The 16,481-nt window shown below is 39.2% G+C and overlaps 1 pseudogene; it reads right to left on the minus strand.

The window, feature by feature from the left end:
- Positions 1 to 12,227: 12,227 nt before the first annotated feature.
- Positions 12,228 to 12,326, minus strand: LOC132305656 (small nucleolar RNA R71; annotated as a pseudogene).
- Positions 12,327 to 16,481: the final 4,155 nt, after the last annotated feature.

The following is a 16,481-nucleotide window of genomic DNA, read 5'->3' on the forward strand; positions in this document are numbered from 1 at the left end:
GACCATTTGAAGTTGCTTTAGAACCTTGGTAATTAAATTAGCATGATTTAATTAGAGTTCTACTTTGTTGTTCCAATAACCTAATTGAGTTTTAGAATGGATATAGGTGATGACCATGCCATGTTCTTTAATATGTATTAATTTGAGGTTATTTGGAATTGAATTATTTTTAATTAATTAAATTCTATCTAATTGAGCCATGGATTTAATTGTGTTTGAAAGTCGTTTCTATATCAAAATCCTGGACATGGACTTGTTGTATATTCATTTGGTAATGTTTTGAGCATTGGATAACATAGTTGCTATGTTTATACTTATGAGAATATGTTTTCCTTATTGAATATATTGTTGCTTTGTGTAATGATTTGCACACTTCGTATTTAACATCTTTCATGCATAGCGTGTAACGAATCACACACTAAAGATTCGATATTCATCATATCATATTAGTTGTGAACTTAGAGCATGTATTGTATAGATTTTCAAATTTGGTTGTAGTTGATTATCTTGTATATACATGTTGATATATACGTTGTTGCACAACTTGTTGATTTTGGAAACTTGGGGATGTCGTTGTTTGGCTATGGCTAGGACGTGGTTCTAGTACGGGGGATAGTCCCTCTATGTAGTCTAGTGCGCATATAGGGAGGTTTACCATGGGCTAGTAACCCTAAAGTAACCAAGGTGTCGGCCAAATCCGACTGATGTCCGAGTATCCACTTTGTTTGATTTCGCATTTCATTTTCAAGTTGATAACTAGATGATGTTGTAACTTTTTGTTCCTTATTTGTCTTTCCATTTTAAGTTACATGATGTTAACTTTGCGAAATTGTGCTTTATGCGTTGCATTAGAAGTTTTCATGTTGGTTAAATTGCATAAGTATTGTAAATTGTGTTTTGATGTTCTAATATAGCTTAGGAGTGATCCTATAGATACATTGTGAACATAGACGTTAGGTGGCATGACCCACTTTTGTTAATTTCATGCTTTAGATTTTAAGTTGAAGGCTTTAAGAGTTTATACTTTGTTGCATTGTATAACTTGCTCTTAGGTTGTTGAATTGCATGGATAATGTGATTCTTGTTAACTTGTATTCAAATATGCTTTTGTCATGTTGTATGGATTACTCTAGACGTAGTTCAATTACATTGAAAATGTGATTCATGTTAACTATAAACTTGTTGTATTAATTGGATTATTCCAATCTTAATTTGTTTCACATATGTATATACATTATGATTCTTGTTGTTTATACTCCATGATAGCTTAGGATGATCCCTGAGTCTCACTTTGACATAGATGTTAGGTAGTATGATCCCTTTGAACTATATCATGTTAGTCCTAAAAATCTTCAAGAAATAGAGTCGATGCATGCTCATTCTCTACGAGTAAACTTGTTTACTCACCCCGAAGTTACTGGGGGATTTGATCACGTATGAAGACTTGGTTCGTGATGCTTGTCGTTCGTTGGGGTGGCTACTAGCTTTTCAAGTTTCCATTCCTTGCAAGTGTTAGCATGAAATGCCATTTGTAGCCATTTTGTCAAATGTGTATATTTGATTCCAAACTTGTATTATGTGCTTAAGCACACTTTTTGGTATTCATTCCATGTATATGATATGTGGCCAAGGGCCAAACTTCATTTATAATCCATGTATATTGAAAAAATGTAGAATTTTTGCCTTTAATGAGAAAAGCATGAAAACTTGGTTTCAATATGTCATTTTCGCACCGGTGTGTGCATTGTGTATGTAATTCATCCTTTAGCATTCATTTTTCATATGTGAGGTGTGGCCAGGGGCCAAACACCTTTTAGTTTTCATTTTTGCATCTTAGTTCACATATTGCATTTTTGGGCTAAAATAGTAGAAACCGAGCCTTTAAGGGTTCATTTTCAAATTGGGTGGTGCAAAGTGTGTTCCGGCACCTCCACTAGGTCTCATTAATCATGTATAAAGTGTAGCTAAGGGCCAAACGGTAATTTGAAATCATTTGTCAATTTTAAATTTCAAATTTTCCATTTCATGTGCATTTTCGCCCTTTTGGCCATTGGGGGGTCAAATTTTGCATCGGTGGTATTTTTAAGCCATGGACCATTGTAGCGCATCCTAATAGGTAAGTTACGTTTGCGTGCATGATCGTTTTCAAGAAAAATCTCTTTCTTTGTGAATTGAGCCTCCTAGGGACTCATTTTGAAATTTTGTTGTATAATTTGATCTGGGGGCATTCTAGACCTTTCACATCAATTTTATTTTCTCCTTTCGACACGGTCGCTTAGAAAACGTGATTTTAGGGGGGGTTTATTTTTTTGTGTTTTTCTAGAAAATGTCGTCTTGGTACCGGAAATCCCTCGTGAAGTTTTAGCTTCGAGTTTTCATTTAGCAGCATTATGACCCTCATGACCAAATTTCTTGGAGGGGCATTTCGGGCATTCTACATTATGTTTTTTTTTAATCCGTTCGTGCTGTCGGGTAGAAAACTCAATTTTAGGGGGGGTTTCTTCTTCGTGTTTTTCCAGAAAAAGTCGTTTCGGACCTCGTTTCTACTCTCAATGATGTTTGAGTTGTTTTCCTTCCTAGCATGTCATGATGCATGGCATTGGACACCGAATGGGGTGCCGGCATGGGCGCCGGGTGTGCATGGGATATGCCATGGCCTTCGTCGGGCCGCCGCGACGTCATAACTTCAAATACTCATTTCTCTCTTGTCCGGACTCCAAATCTGGTGAATTTTTTTTTGAACTTGACTAATTTTTTGCTGTCTTTCCAACGGTGTTTCCGGTTGCACCCGAATCTTCCTCGATAATTACCAGTTTACCCTTTTAGCCTTAAGTGCTCATTTTTCTTAGTCAGGCCATTTCTCCTTCGTCCGGACTCCGAATCATGCAATTCTTGAGTCCATCCTGATTATTTTTTTGTTATTTTTTCAGTGGTGTGCTCGGTGGCATCCGAATCCATATTTTTTAAAAATGACTATTTTGCCCCTGGGGGCTTATTTGTTATATTTTTGATCTTTTGCTTCAGCATCAGTTCTCATTGAGTTCCACGGCCTCATCGAAGGTCACTTTGACTTCTTAGAGTCTTGTTTTCTGTTTTCACTTCGGCATATCGGACTCGTTATCGGGTCAATCTTCGGTTCATCACAGGACACGCTGGCCTAAAAACCAGGGTCGTCACAGGTGGTATCAGAGCATCCGGGTTCGAATACCTTGGACGACGGGTTTTGGGTGCATATCATGCTCACGTTGTTTTGCTTTGATGTGTCATTTTTATTTTGATAACATGCCTTGTTTGATAACATGTCTTGTATGATAACATGTTCACATGCTTAGGTGTTTTGAGACATCTATTATTTGTTAAGCATACTTTATGTGCATATATGCTCTTAATAATATGTTTTGATTTGATAACATGTCTGTTTGCTTATGTGACACCTTGAGTAGATAGTCCATTGCTAGGATTGCATGATAGCTGTTTCCTTTTATGTCTGGTTTTGGCATTATCTCTTAGGATTTGTCGTATCCCTTGGATGCATTCTTCTTTCACGAGTTTCCTCTTTGGATAGGGGAAATTCATTCTGTAAGGACCCATGTCAAGAACCTTCTTGTCTGTTCTGTCGATTGATGCGAGTAAGGCTCATATGAGCGTAGAGGACTACGATTCATTTTCTTTTCCTTATCTGGTGGAGTGAGATGTGGTCAGGGAGGCACCGTTTCATTTCCTTTTCCTTCGTGGCTTCTAGATCTAAGGCCTTAAGCGTAATGGTGCCAGTGTTATTGTTGTCAGAGTTTTGGGATTAGCTACCCCAACTCTCGCAAATGCCTAGTTTCTGTAGTGCCTTTGGTAATGATCATTTTTGACATTGATGTCATTTGCATCGAAAAGTTCCCTTCTGGGGCATGATATGAACTAGTGCCTTATACTGTCATGCTACTTTTACTGACGAGTAAGTATGGACGGGTTCTGGTTGCTGTTCGTACTGCCTTGTCACTCTCTTCTTTCACCGCGTTTGATGATTTCTGTTCTTGGGATTCTCTCGGTGGTTGACATTGAGTTAACGTGCCGATTCGTAAAGGGTGTTGTCTCAGTTCATGGTTTCGCATTCCTTCAGTTGATCTTTAGACTTCAGGATTAGTCCTTTAGTGCATTGTGAGCTGTCCTTTGATTTGACCTTTTGTTCGGCCCCTGTTCTGTTTCCTTCCGGTGTGTTCCTAATTTTGGGGACGAAATTCCTTTAAGGAGGGTAGGTTGTAACGACCCGGTCATTTGTCTCCCTTTCCTTTTTCTTGAAATTTTGCGAATAAATTTTTTCGTTTAATTTTCTTTTCTGAGCTCTATTTCGTGTCGCTTAGTGTCATCTCGAGTGCTCGGAATTGGTTTCTGAGACTCTTTCATGTGAATTGACAACTTCCTTTGAGGACCGAGTCATTTTCGCATTTTCACTTTTCGGACACTATGCGTCTTTCGTCCTTTTCCCTGTTTCGTCTTTTTCCCTATTCTGTCTTTTTCCCGTTTGTCACATTGTTGGCACAACCTCACTTCTCATGCTTGGAGATGATTTTTGACTTCACGTGCCTTCATCTCGAGTGGTTTCCTTGAAATACGTATATTTACTTTTGCAAGAAAGTTGCTCCCTGTGTCCATAGGGGCATGGATGCACAATTCTTCGGAATCTTTTTCATTTCTTGGGGTATTTTTCATAAATATCTTTTGAAGATATTTTATTTCAGGGGCATCTAAGAAAATATCTTTTGGAAGATATTTTCATTCTGGGGCAGTTTCACAGTTAACTCTTTTTGTAGGGGCCATTGTGCAATTAACAAAAGTTATTGCAAAATGTCTCGTCTGGAGCCTAAATCCTCGCACGAGATTCATTTTCACATTTCCTCGAGTCGTGGACTCTTAGAATTCTGCTCTGATCGTTTTTCTCCAGTTTCAGAGTTTCTGGACCCGGTTACTACCGAACTTGTTTGGGACATAACTTTCTACTCGGGACTCGGTTTTCAACACCATTTCTTCTGTTATTCATAATTTCTCATTTTGAATCTTTTTTGTTCATAGAGTTTTGCCGTTTGAACGTGTTTGTTCAAAATCCACTTTTTCGGACCCGGCGGGGCCCTTTCGGGGCACTTTTGAGACTTAATATAAGTAGGTTGCCCTAATTTAAAAAGTCAGATTTCAGCCTTCTTCTTCCTCTTGGCCGGCAGCCATGGGAGCCCAAGGGGCTGCCTTCACTCTTTTTTCTCCTCCACTTGTATTCCTAAGTGAAAATCCTTCGGCCTTAACATTTGTTGTTCGCCTCGTCATGCTCTACCATTATCCATTTTAGAAACCATTTTTGACCAAATTTTGAGTTCGGGATCGGGTCAATCTTCGGTTCATCACAGGACACGCTGGCCTAAGAACCAGGGTCGTCACAGGTGGTATCAGAGCGTTCGGGTTCGAATACCTTGGACGACGGGTTTTGGGTGCATATCATGCTCACGTTGTTTTGCTTTGATGTGTCATTTATATTTTGATAACATGCCTTATTTGATAACATGTCTTGTATGATAACATGTTCACATGCTTAGGTGTTTTGAGACATCTATTATTTGTTAAGCATACTTTATGTGCATATATGCTCTTAATAATATGTTTTGATTTGACAACATGTCTGTTTGGGCTAAAATAGTAGAAACCGAGCCTTTAAGGGTTCATTTTCAAATCGGGTGGTGCAAAGTGTGTTCCGGCACCTCCATTAGGTGTCATTAATCATGTATGAAGTGTGGCCAAGGGCCAAACGGTAATTTGAAATCATTTGTCAATTTTAAATTTCAAATTTTCCATTTCATGTGCATTTTCGCCCTTTTGGCCATTGGGGGGTCAAATTTTGCATCGGTGGTATTTTTAAGCCATGGACCATTGTAGCGTGTCCTAATAGGTAAGTTACGTTTGCGTGCATGAACGTTTTCAAGAAAAACCTCTTTCTTTGTGAATTAAGCCTCCTAGGGACTCATTTTGAAATTTTGTTGTATAATCTGATCTGGGGGCAATCTAGACCTTTCATATCAATTTTATTTTCTCCTTTCGACACGGTCGCTTAGAAAACGTGATTTTAGGGAGGGGTTTATTTTTCGTGTTTTTCTAGAAAATGTCGTCTTGGTACTGGAAATCCCTCGTGAAGTTTCAGCTTCCAGTTTTCATTCAGCAGCTTTATGACCCTCATGACCAGATTTCTTGGAGGGGCATTTCGGGCATTCTACATTACGTTTTTTTTTTGAATCTGTCCACAATGTTGGGTAGAAAACTCGATTTTAGGGGGTTTTCTTCTTCGTGTTTTTCCAAAAAAAGTCGTTTCGGACCTTGTTTCTGCTCTCAGTTTTGGCTGAGTTGTTTTCCTTCGTAGCATGTCATGGTGCATGCCATTGGACACTGAATGGGGCGCTGGTATGGGCGCCAAGCGCACATGGGGTATGCGATGGCCTTCGTCGGGCCGCAGCGACATAACAACTTCAAATACTCGTTTCTCCCTCGTCCGGACTCCAAATCGAGTGAACTTTTTTTTGAACTTGACTAATTTTTCACTGTCTTTCTAACGGTGTACTTGGTTGCACCCGGATCTTCCTGGATAATTATCAATTTACCCTTTTAGCCTTAAGTGCTCGTTTTTCTTCGTCAGGCCGTTTCTCCTTCGTCCGGACTCCGAATCATGCGATTTTTTAGTCCATCCTGATTATTTTTTTGTTGTCTTTCCAACGGTGTACTCGGTGGCACCCGAATTCACATTTTTTAAAAATGACTATTTTGCCCCTGGGGGCTTATTTGTCATATTTTTGATCTTTTGCTCGAGCATCAGTTCTTATTGAGTTCAACGGCCCCACGGAAGGTCACTTTGACTTCTTTGAGTCTTGTTTTCTGTTTTCGCTTCCGCATATCGGACCTGTTATCGGGTCAATCTTCGGTTCAACACAGGACACGCTGGGTTAAAAACCAGGGTCGTCACATAGTGAGCCTCGAAGGTTGCAAAGGGATGATCTGAGCAAGGAACCATAATAACCTTGTTGTTCCAAACACGTTTGAAACATTGGTGGTAAGTAGAAGGGATAATGCCAAAATGGTGCATCCATGCTCACCCAAGAAGGATGTGATATGAGGTGTCACTGTCAATGACATAGAACTTCGTGGAGGCTTAAAATTTGTTAATGGCTAGATCAACATTAACATAGACCATCGTATGGTGAAGGTTATTGCTAAATCCTGCAACCTCAATTGGCTCTTTGATCAGACGATTTTCAGATATGCCGGCTTTGCGAAAGGTGGAGAGTGGCATGACATTGATGGAGGAACCATTGTCAAGAAAAATGCGCTTGAACTCCACCCCTTGATGGAAGCCAGTACATAGAGTGGTCAATTTTAGGCACCTTGACTCTGGTTGTTAGCATTAGAGAAGGATAAGGTCTTTTTTAGTCCAGGGGAATTGGGTTTGGCAGAGGCGACCAAAGGATACGCATCAACCTCCGAAGATGGTTCTGTATCATGGCCAGAGTTTATTTCTGCAAGCTCATCATAGCAGGTTATAACAACCACACGATGGTCAAGGTATGGGAATCTATGAACATCTTTGAGAGGGGTGACCTTAAGATCGCCAGTTGCCATTCGTCGCTGAAAGAGAAGGCGTAAGTCCCGGCAATTGATTGTAGGATGAGTGACACTCTGATGGTAGGCGCAGAAGTCAGTGTTGGCCCTATCTGCTGTGGTAGGCTCGCGGCGTGGGGTGGGTAACACAACAACACTATCCTTTACCCACTGGGCCTGTGTGTTATTGACCTCCTCAATACAAATGGGGAATGGTGGTGGTTCTTCACTTGTGGGCTTGGATTGGGATTTGTCAAACCGCTTTTGTGGGCGCTCTTCGATGGTTATTGCAGATGCACGCCTGCGATTGGAAGCCTTTGGAACCTCAAACTTAGGAGGTTCATACTTTGGAGGCTTATACTTGGCAGCCACTGGCTTGAGATCTTTGAGATTCCGAGCTACGATCTTGAGCTCGCCAAAGTTAGCAATTCTTAGGTTGACAAGACAAAGCTTATAAACTTACAGCATTCCCTGGATGCAAATATTAACTAAGTCCATTTCATTGTTGCTTTCAAAGCACTCGCCTGCACGATCGCTGAATCAGTTGATGAAGGCGTGGACATCTTTATTGTCTTCCTGAACTTCTTTTGTGAGCGATAAAGTGGTGACAAGCTCTTCAGCCTGGAAAAACTTGGCGAGGAAACTATCTTTCAACTATTTCCAGGTGCTAATGGAGTCTGGCTTGAGATTGAAATACCAACGGTAAGCACGGTCGGTAAGGGACTTGGAGAACTCTCGTAAACGGACCATATGATTATTGCCAAAATAACCCAAAGCCTCAACAAAATGCATGACATGCTCCCTAGGGTCTCCAGTCTTGCCATTGAATTATGGGAATTTAGGGACCAAATATCCCTATGGGTATAGTGTTTATGCAATGGCACGAGGGTAAGGAGACTCGTTGCCAAAGTCCAAAGCACGAGAGGTTGGTGTGCCTTTCTTGAAGAGATTACGCACCTCAGAGCGTGTGAACACCTCCTTTGGGGCAGAAAAAGAGTAGGAAGGGAGAGGGCGATGTGTCTTGTGGTTCACTTGAGCGTAAGTAGGTGGGAAGCAAAACATAGGTTCTTTGCCTCAAGATGGAAAAGTATGAGGGGCATCAGGGGTCACCTGTAGTGCAGGGTTGTAGGGCTCCGGAGTGGGCTGTGACAAAAGGTCTGCGTTATAATCTCGACCCTTTGGCGACCTCATGGGCTGTTGCTCACACTGCAGGGGCAAAGTTATTTCGGCTGGAATGGGAGTAGTGAATGCCATCTAAGTCACTGAAGGGAGCTCCGCTTGAGCTGTGATTGTTGTTGTCAAAACTCGTTTGTCAAGAACGTGAAGGGCTTCTTTGAACCTTTCCATCCGGGTTATCAATTGTTGGTTCATGCTTTGCATAGCCTTCAGAACAACGTCAGTTCTAGATCTGTCAGTATCTTAAGGAATGAGACCTGGTGCTAGTAACCCTAGTGCTAGCAGCTCTTGTGCTGGTGATGAGCACTGAAAAGTGCGTATTTAAACCCCTTAAGCTTATGCATTCTAGTACCTTTATCTATCTTACTTTATCGCTTTAGATTGATTTCGTATTATTTCCATTTTTAGGCACTTATCCCGAAAATAAGCTAACTCAGCCAAATAAGAGCTTAATTGTAGCAATTTTGGGGTTAAACAAAGAAAGGAGCAAAGTGGGGGAAGAAAGAAGCAAAATGAAGCAAAGTAGCAAGTTCGATCGATCCAAGTCCAAGGTTCAATCGATCGAATATTGATCGATCTCAGTACTTCAAGATAGATCCAAGCCTTGACCCAAAGCACTTAAGTCCAAAAGTTCGATCGATCCAACATCATTCTTCGATCGATCGAACACCTTTGTCCTTATCCAAATGATTGATCCTATCCACAGCTGTACTACCCATTAACCACCTTTTGTCCTTTTCCCAAAAATATCTCCCAAAATATATCGGATTTGTCTTTTTCTAAAAAGTTCAGCCAGTTGGATCGATCTAGCCTCAGTTTGATCGATCTCAGCCAGTTCGATCGATCCAAGTCCAAGGTTCGATCGATCGAACTTCCTTCGAGTGCAAAAAGTTAAAGTTCCAGCTTATTGAAAGTTGTCCTTTATCCAATCATTGGAGAATATTGTGTGCACAACCCTAGCTCATTTTAGGTGTCATTTTGACCTACCTATAGAAGGATAAGGATTGTTTTTTCAAGGTGAGCCAACATTTATTTTTGATATCATCTCTTGGAGAGGAAGTTTAGAGAAAGAGGAGGCTAGAGACAACATTGGAGATCTTCATCAACAAGGAGCAAACCTCTTCCATGGAGTTAGCCCTTGGGGGTTGGAGCATCCTTACCATGAGTGGCTAGACATCCTCTTGGGGCTAGAGTTAGCCCCAAGCATGCTTTCTATATCTTAATCTTGTGTATTATTGAGGGATTAGTGTTGTAATTAATGTTTTGATACTTTGATATTTATAAATCTTGTTTAATCAATGATTTGTGTGGTTTAATGCTTCCAATTGATCATTTCATTCTATCCATATGTCTATGTATGCTAGAATTGATGTTCATGTTCTTGTCTCTAGATTTTGTGTTGTTGATGCATGTCTATGTGTATTGATGCCATGGATTTAGGGATTGTCAAAATATAGTGCTTAAAGGAATGCTTTTGTGATTCTCTTGATGGTTCATGCTTATCTCTTGATGGATTGTGCCTCTCCCCTAGTTTATTTTCATGCTAATAACTTAGATGTAGTGTAGTTATAGTGTAGTGTTAAATGGGAGGACAATCTATGCTTGTTGTTTGGTGATCCAAGCTTTTGAATGCAATTAGCATATGTCTCTAATCTTGTGTTGCATTTGGGTTATAAGCCTAATGAAAGGATTAATGACTTGTTTTGATTTATTATACCTTTCACATGTTGTTTAGACAATATATACTTTATTGCTTAGATATATTGTGCCTTTCACATGATGTTTAGATAATACATGCTTAACTAGTCATCCTTGCTTGTTGAATCAACCAAATACACACACACACCAATATTGCAACACCCTAATTGCCCTCATTAATCACTTGTCAATAATATAGAAATGCATTGCTTGGTGGTGATCTCTAAACCCTAAGACTCTTCTCTCTCTTACTTGCTCTTAATTACACTCTTTTACTATTACTTAGTTTTAATTTAGTTGCTCTTTAATCAACCAACCAACCAATTGTTTGATCACTCGACCTACTAGCCCTAATAGCGATTCCAAAATCAACTCCGACATTGCTCAATCCTCATAATCCCTTGGGACAATCCCTACTCGCCTTAGCTATATTTATAGTGAAAGGTAGTAGTGGCTTCTACAAATGTAAAACTTGGCCTTCGCTTTAACGCACACTCTTAAGCCTATGGTAGGACGACGACCATAGTTTTTGGCACCGTTGCCGGGGATTAGTTGATTAGATTTGGCAACGAGGGATTTGTGGAATTGATTAGGATTAGTACTCTTTTGATTATGTTTTTACTTTATTTTTATTTTTCTTTTTGGTTACTTATTGTGTTATTCTTACTTAACTAGGTGTATTATTGGAGAGGAAGCAGCCAAATGAGCCATTGAGCATTCAATTCAAGCAAGCAAAGAAAGGAAAAATGCTAAAAATTGATTTTTTTTTTTGCTAAGCTAAGCTTTAAAATTTGGAGTTGAAGTGCTAAAGGACCTTTGTGAGACTTTCTTTACTCAACTCCTTAGTTAAATCGTCGGCCCGCGTGGAGGCTATTTTATTGTTCTTTGCATCATCTCTGTTAAAGCATAGGAATATGGGTTAAGTGTTTGTGGAGGGAGTTTCATTGCATTATTGTGAAGGCATAGTTTTTGTCATTCTTTGTGTTTGTTGTGTTTTGTATTGTGCATGCATGGGCGTCGTTCATTAAGACCAACTCTTGCCCCTCTTGATTTGCATCTTAAATCTATCGTTAGAAATCCTAGGGGAAGAGGAAGTTCAAATAGAGCCAATCTTTCAATGGATGACCATAATGATGACCATATTGAGGACATTGGTCACATAGACCAACAGGGTATCCTTCATCCCAATGTGCACAATGAAAACATGCAAGTACCATTAGGCATGCCAAGGCATTCATCCAACCACCACAACAACAAGGCCAAGTTCCATATAGAATGCCAAGGCCAATGTATGCTCCACAACCTCCTGTCATTAATCAAGGAATTCATAACCAAGGTGTTCATGTTGCACCTCAAGTAGCTAATCCACCTTTTGCTTTAAGAGATCACTATGTGCCTAATGAATACAATGTACCCACATGCATTCAATTGCCACCATTTAGAGCACATCATTATGAAATTAAAGCACAAACTATTCAAATGCTTCCTAACTTTCTTGGACTTCCTAGTGAAGAACCTTACAAGCATTTGGATGAGTTTCTTGAAGTATGTTCCATCGTAAAATATACGGACATGCCGGAAGAGGTCTTAAGACTCAAACTTTTTCCATTCACCTTAAAAGACAAGGCAAAGTATTGGTTTAACAATCTTAGGCCTTTTTCAATCACTTCTTGGGCGAAAATGCAACAAAAGTTCTTGAAGAAGTACTATCCGGTTTCTAAGACAAATGCCATGAGAACCTCAATTTGAAAATTTTCACATGGGGATGGAGAAACATTTCATGAGGCATGGGAACGCTTCAATGAATTGCTTAGGAAGTGTCCACATCATGACATGCCCAAACGACAATTAGTTCAATATTTTTTTGAGAGCTTATCGGACAACTATAAGGGTATGGTTGATGCTTCCATGGGTGTCTCATATATTGATAGGCATGAGGATGACGTGTGGCATCTCTATGAAAGCATGAGTGAAAATTCTTTGCATAGAACACTATCATCCAAGAATGGAAGAAATTCACAAGGTAGGAAGAGTGTAGGCTTACATCAAGTCGAACATTCAAATGAAATAGCCGCCGAAATGAAGTCTTTGTCTCAAAGGTTTGATCAATTTTTGATTCACCAAAACTCGGCGAACCAAGTATCTTCATTTCCTAACCATTCTCATCGTGCATCAAATAAAACTTGTATGACTTGTTCTAGTGTTCTTCATTCTACTTCTCATTGTCCTCATGGACAAGTGCAAAATGAGCCTAATAAGCAAGTCAATGCAACTTTTGTGAACCAAGGGAACAATCCTTATGGTACTCATTATAATCCAAGTTGGTGGAATCATCCAAATTTCTCTTGGAAAAACCAAGGAGAAGGCTTAAACCCTTCCCAAGGCGGTTTCCAAGGGAAATAGATTCCACCTCTACTTCAAAACCAAGGATCCCAAGGTTATAGACCTTATCAATCACAAGGGAATCAATTTGCTAATTCTCATTTTCCCAACAAATCTTATTCCTAAGGAAACAGTAGAAGTCCCGCCTTTGAAGAAAAAGTTTTAAATGCTTTGGGGACTCTTGAGGTTAACACTCAATTGCTTCATTCTCACTCTCAATCTATTGCAAATCTAGAAACCCAAGTAGGGCAAATAGCAAGCACTCTCAATACAAGAGAGAAGGGAAAGATGCCCATTAATGCCCCACCTAAGCAACAATGTGTTGTGGAAACCCATTCCTCATCGGAAGGGCATACCATTGAACATGTTAATGCGGTGACAACCTTGCGGAGTGGTAGAGTTGTGGACAATTAAGTTGAAATGTCCAATGAAGAGAGTGAACCGGTGCAACCTCAAGTTTTCACCTGTCCCATTTCACATCACATTTCTCCTTCATTGCATACACATGATCTTGCAAATGAGAAAGTTTCAAAAAATGTGTTTGACAAAGAAGTCTTGAAAAATGATGTTGAGAAAGAAGTTTTGTTGAAAAATGATTCGAAACAAAATGATTCGAAAACTTCTTGTGTTGAAGAGAGTTCAAAATAAAATTTTGAAAAAGTGTTTGAACCAAAAATTCCATTTCCGGATGCCTTAAAAGGATCCATTTCAAAAGACAAGCAAAAGGCAAAAACCAATGAAATCATGGAAATGTTTAGGCAAATGAAAGTTAACCTTCCACTATTGGATGCAATCAAGCAAATTCCGGCTTATGCTAAATTCTTGAAAGACTTGTGCACCCAAAAGCGGAAGAACAAGAGCCAAGCACCAAGAAAAGTGGTTTTGACCGAGCAAGTAAGCTCAATTTTGTAACATAACACTCTTCCAAAGTTTAAGGACCCCGGTTCACCCATTACATCATGCATCATTGGTGATCATATCATTAATCGGGCACTTCTTGACTTAGGAGCAAGTGTTAACCTTCTTCTATATTCGGTTTATGTTAAATTGGGCCTAGGTGAATTGAAACCGACGTCGGTAGTTTTGCAACTTGCTGACCTATCCATTAAGAAACCTAGGGGTGTCATTGAGGATGTTTTGATCAGGATTGATAAATTCTTCTTCCCGGTTGATTTCGTTGTCATTGACACGGAGCCGGTTCCCAATCCTAAGAGCCAAATTCCCGTTGTCCTTGGCCGTCCTTTCTTGGCAACCGCTAATGCCAACATAAATTATAGGATGGGAATAATGAAGATTTCATTTGGCCACATGAAGGTGAAGTTGAATATCTTTAATCCCACACCCAATTCATTTGATAAATATGAAGAAGAGGTCAATGTTGTAGAAAAATGTCATGATCTTCAATGTCAAGGAAATGAACTTTTGTGTAAAACCAAAACTTCCAAAGGATCATCTTTAACCTTGCATTCTCAAAGTATTGTTTCAAATTCTTGCTTTGAAAGGGCATGGAAGCCCAAAAGTTTTGATGGCATAGACAAATGATCAAAATGCCTCTTTTGAGCTTGATCCAACAAGTTCTTCAAATGACCATTTGTTGGGTAGAGCTCAAAGCATCCATCACCCCAACAAGGAAGGGATGCATTATAAGATCTTTGACCCCGGCTAAAAGAGCCCAATGTTTTGTTAGAGACGTTAAAGACTAGCAAAAGTATTCATAGGGTGTCAAAACTCTATTCCTCCCCCATTTCTATCTTTCATTTCATTTCTTGCGAAGTTTAGATACTTGTTTTTGGTTCATATGCATTTCAAGGAACTTTGGTGAGGATTGCATAATTTTTTTTGTCATAATTGAGCATTTGGCAAAGTTCGATCGATCTCACATTGGAGTTCGATCGATCGAACTATGGATTGCACTCAACACTTAGAAAAATTTTCGACCTGCATCCACCTGCATCCAAAATCAGCTCTCTGTCCCATCGTTCGAACCAACTCCAAGATCAATCAAGAGACCTTCGATCGATCCAACTTCCAAGTTCGATCGATCTCAGGACTCAACACTTAGAAAAATTTTGAGCTTGCAAAAACCTGCATATTTCAGCTCTCTGTCTGATCGTTCGAAACATTCCAAAATCGATCAAGAAGTTCTTCGATCGATCCAACTTCCCAGTTCGATTGATCTCATGTTCTAACACTTAGCCAAATTTTTGAACCAAAAACCTGCATATTTTTGCTCTCTGTCTAATCGATCGAACTCTTGTTTCGATCGATCACAAATCTTCATTTCATTATTTTAAATTTAGTTTGACTTTTCAACTTTTCAAAAATCCAAAAATATTTTCATTTTTATTTTATTCTATTTTCACTCTCATTTTATTTTGTTTCAATTTTCAACAAATTTTCAAAAATTCAAAAATATTTTAATTTATTTAGTTTTTAATTAATTAATTTTTTTAAAAAATATATATTTTCAAAGCAAATCAAAAATATTTTGTTTTACTTTATTTTCCAATTTTTAATTTTATTTTTGCAAATTTCAAAAAAAAAAAAAAAAAAAACCAAAAATCCAAAAATACTTTGAAAGGAGTTCATCAAAGTTCGATCGATCACAACTCATCTTCGATCGATCGAACTAGTCGGGAAATGTTTTTAAAGAAAAAGATCCAAGGGTCTTGAGATCGATTATTTGGATCGATCTCAACACATCAAACCCTAACCTCTCATTCCCTTCTACTGCAAATCATCTCCCCTAGTTCAGGCCACCACTCCGGTGAGATCTAAGAACCTTGAATCTCAGTCCATCTTTATCTTCTTCATCTCAGTTCTTCACAAGCTCGTTCTCCATTCTCTCATTCTCTTGAGGTAAGTTCCGACACACCCTCTATGGATTTGACCTATCATGCATCAATAGTTGTTTCTAAATGTCATAATCGTGTTACGTTCATGTTAAATCTACCATTCTCCAAGCTTGAGCATCCATGTCTTTGTGTATATATATATGTGTATATATGTGCATATGTTTTGGGGATTTTGGTTAGATTTAGATGTTGGGCCATGTTTGGGATGGAAATAGGATTCAATTGTGTTGTTGGAGGGCCCACGAACTTATTCGTGTGGGCCTCATGATTCAAAAGTCACAGATCTATGACTATTAGGTTTCATCGTCGCACTGTTCGATCGATCGAACAACGTTATGATCGATCGAATATTTGCGATCGATCCAACTCAACCTTCAATCGATCCAACTTTTGTGATCGATCTCATTTCTTTTTCTGATCGATTGAATTTCACAGATCTCATATACATACTCCATTCATCTTATCTTATGTTCATGCTACCTTGTATATGCCCAATGCCTGTGATATCCCCATTGGATGCATTTCATACTTACATTGTTTGGCATGTTTTATATTCTACCACTTGTATAGAATCTTGCGATATTTTGTTTTGTCTATCTTATTTGACATACATGTTTCTATATTGTGCCTTATATTCTATATATGCTAGCATTAACTCTTCAAATTCTATTTACAGACTATGGCTCGCGTCAAGACTGTAGCACGTAGACACCGTCACGGCACCAGACGCAGACTTGACGACGGGGCTGGTCC

This window comes from Cornus florida, unplaced genomic scaffold, assembly GCF_030987335.1.
Source record: "Cornus florida cultivar Cherokee Brave unplaced genomic scaffold, ASM3098733v1 CherokeeBrave_3.0.0_Hap2_Chr04, whole genome shotgun sequence".
Lineage (NCBI taxonomy): Eukaryota > Viridiplantae > Streptophyta > Magnoliopsida > Cornales > Cornaceae > Cornus > Cornus florida.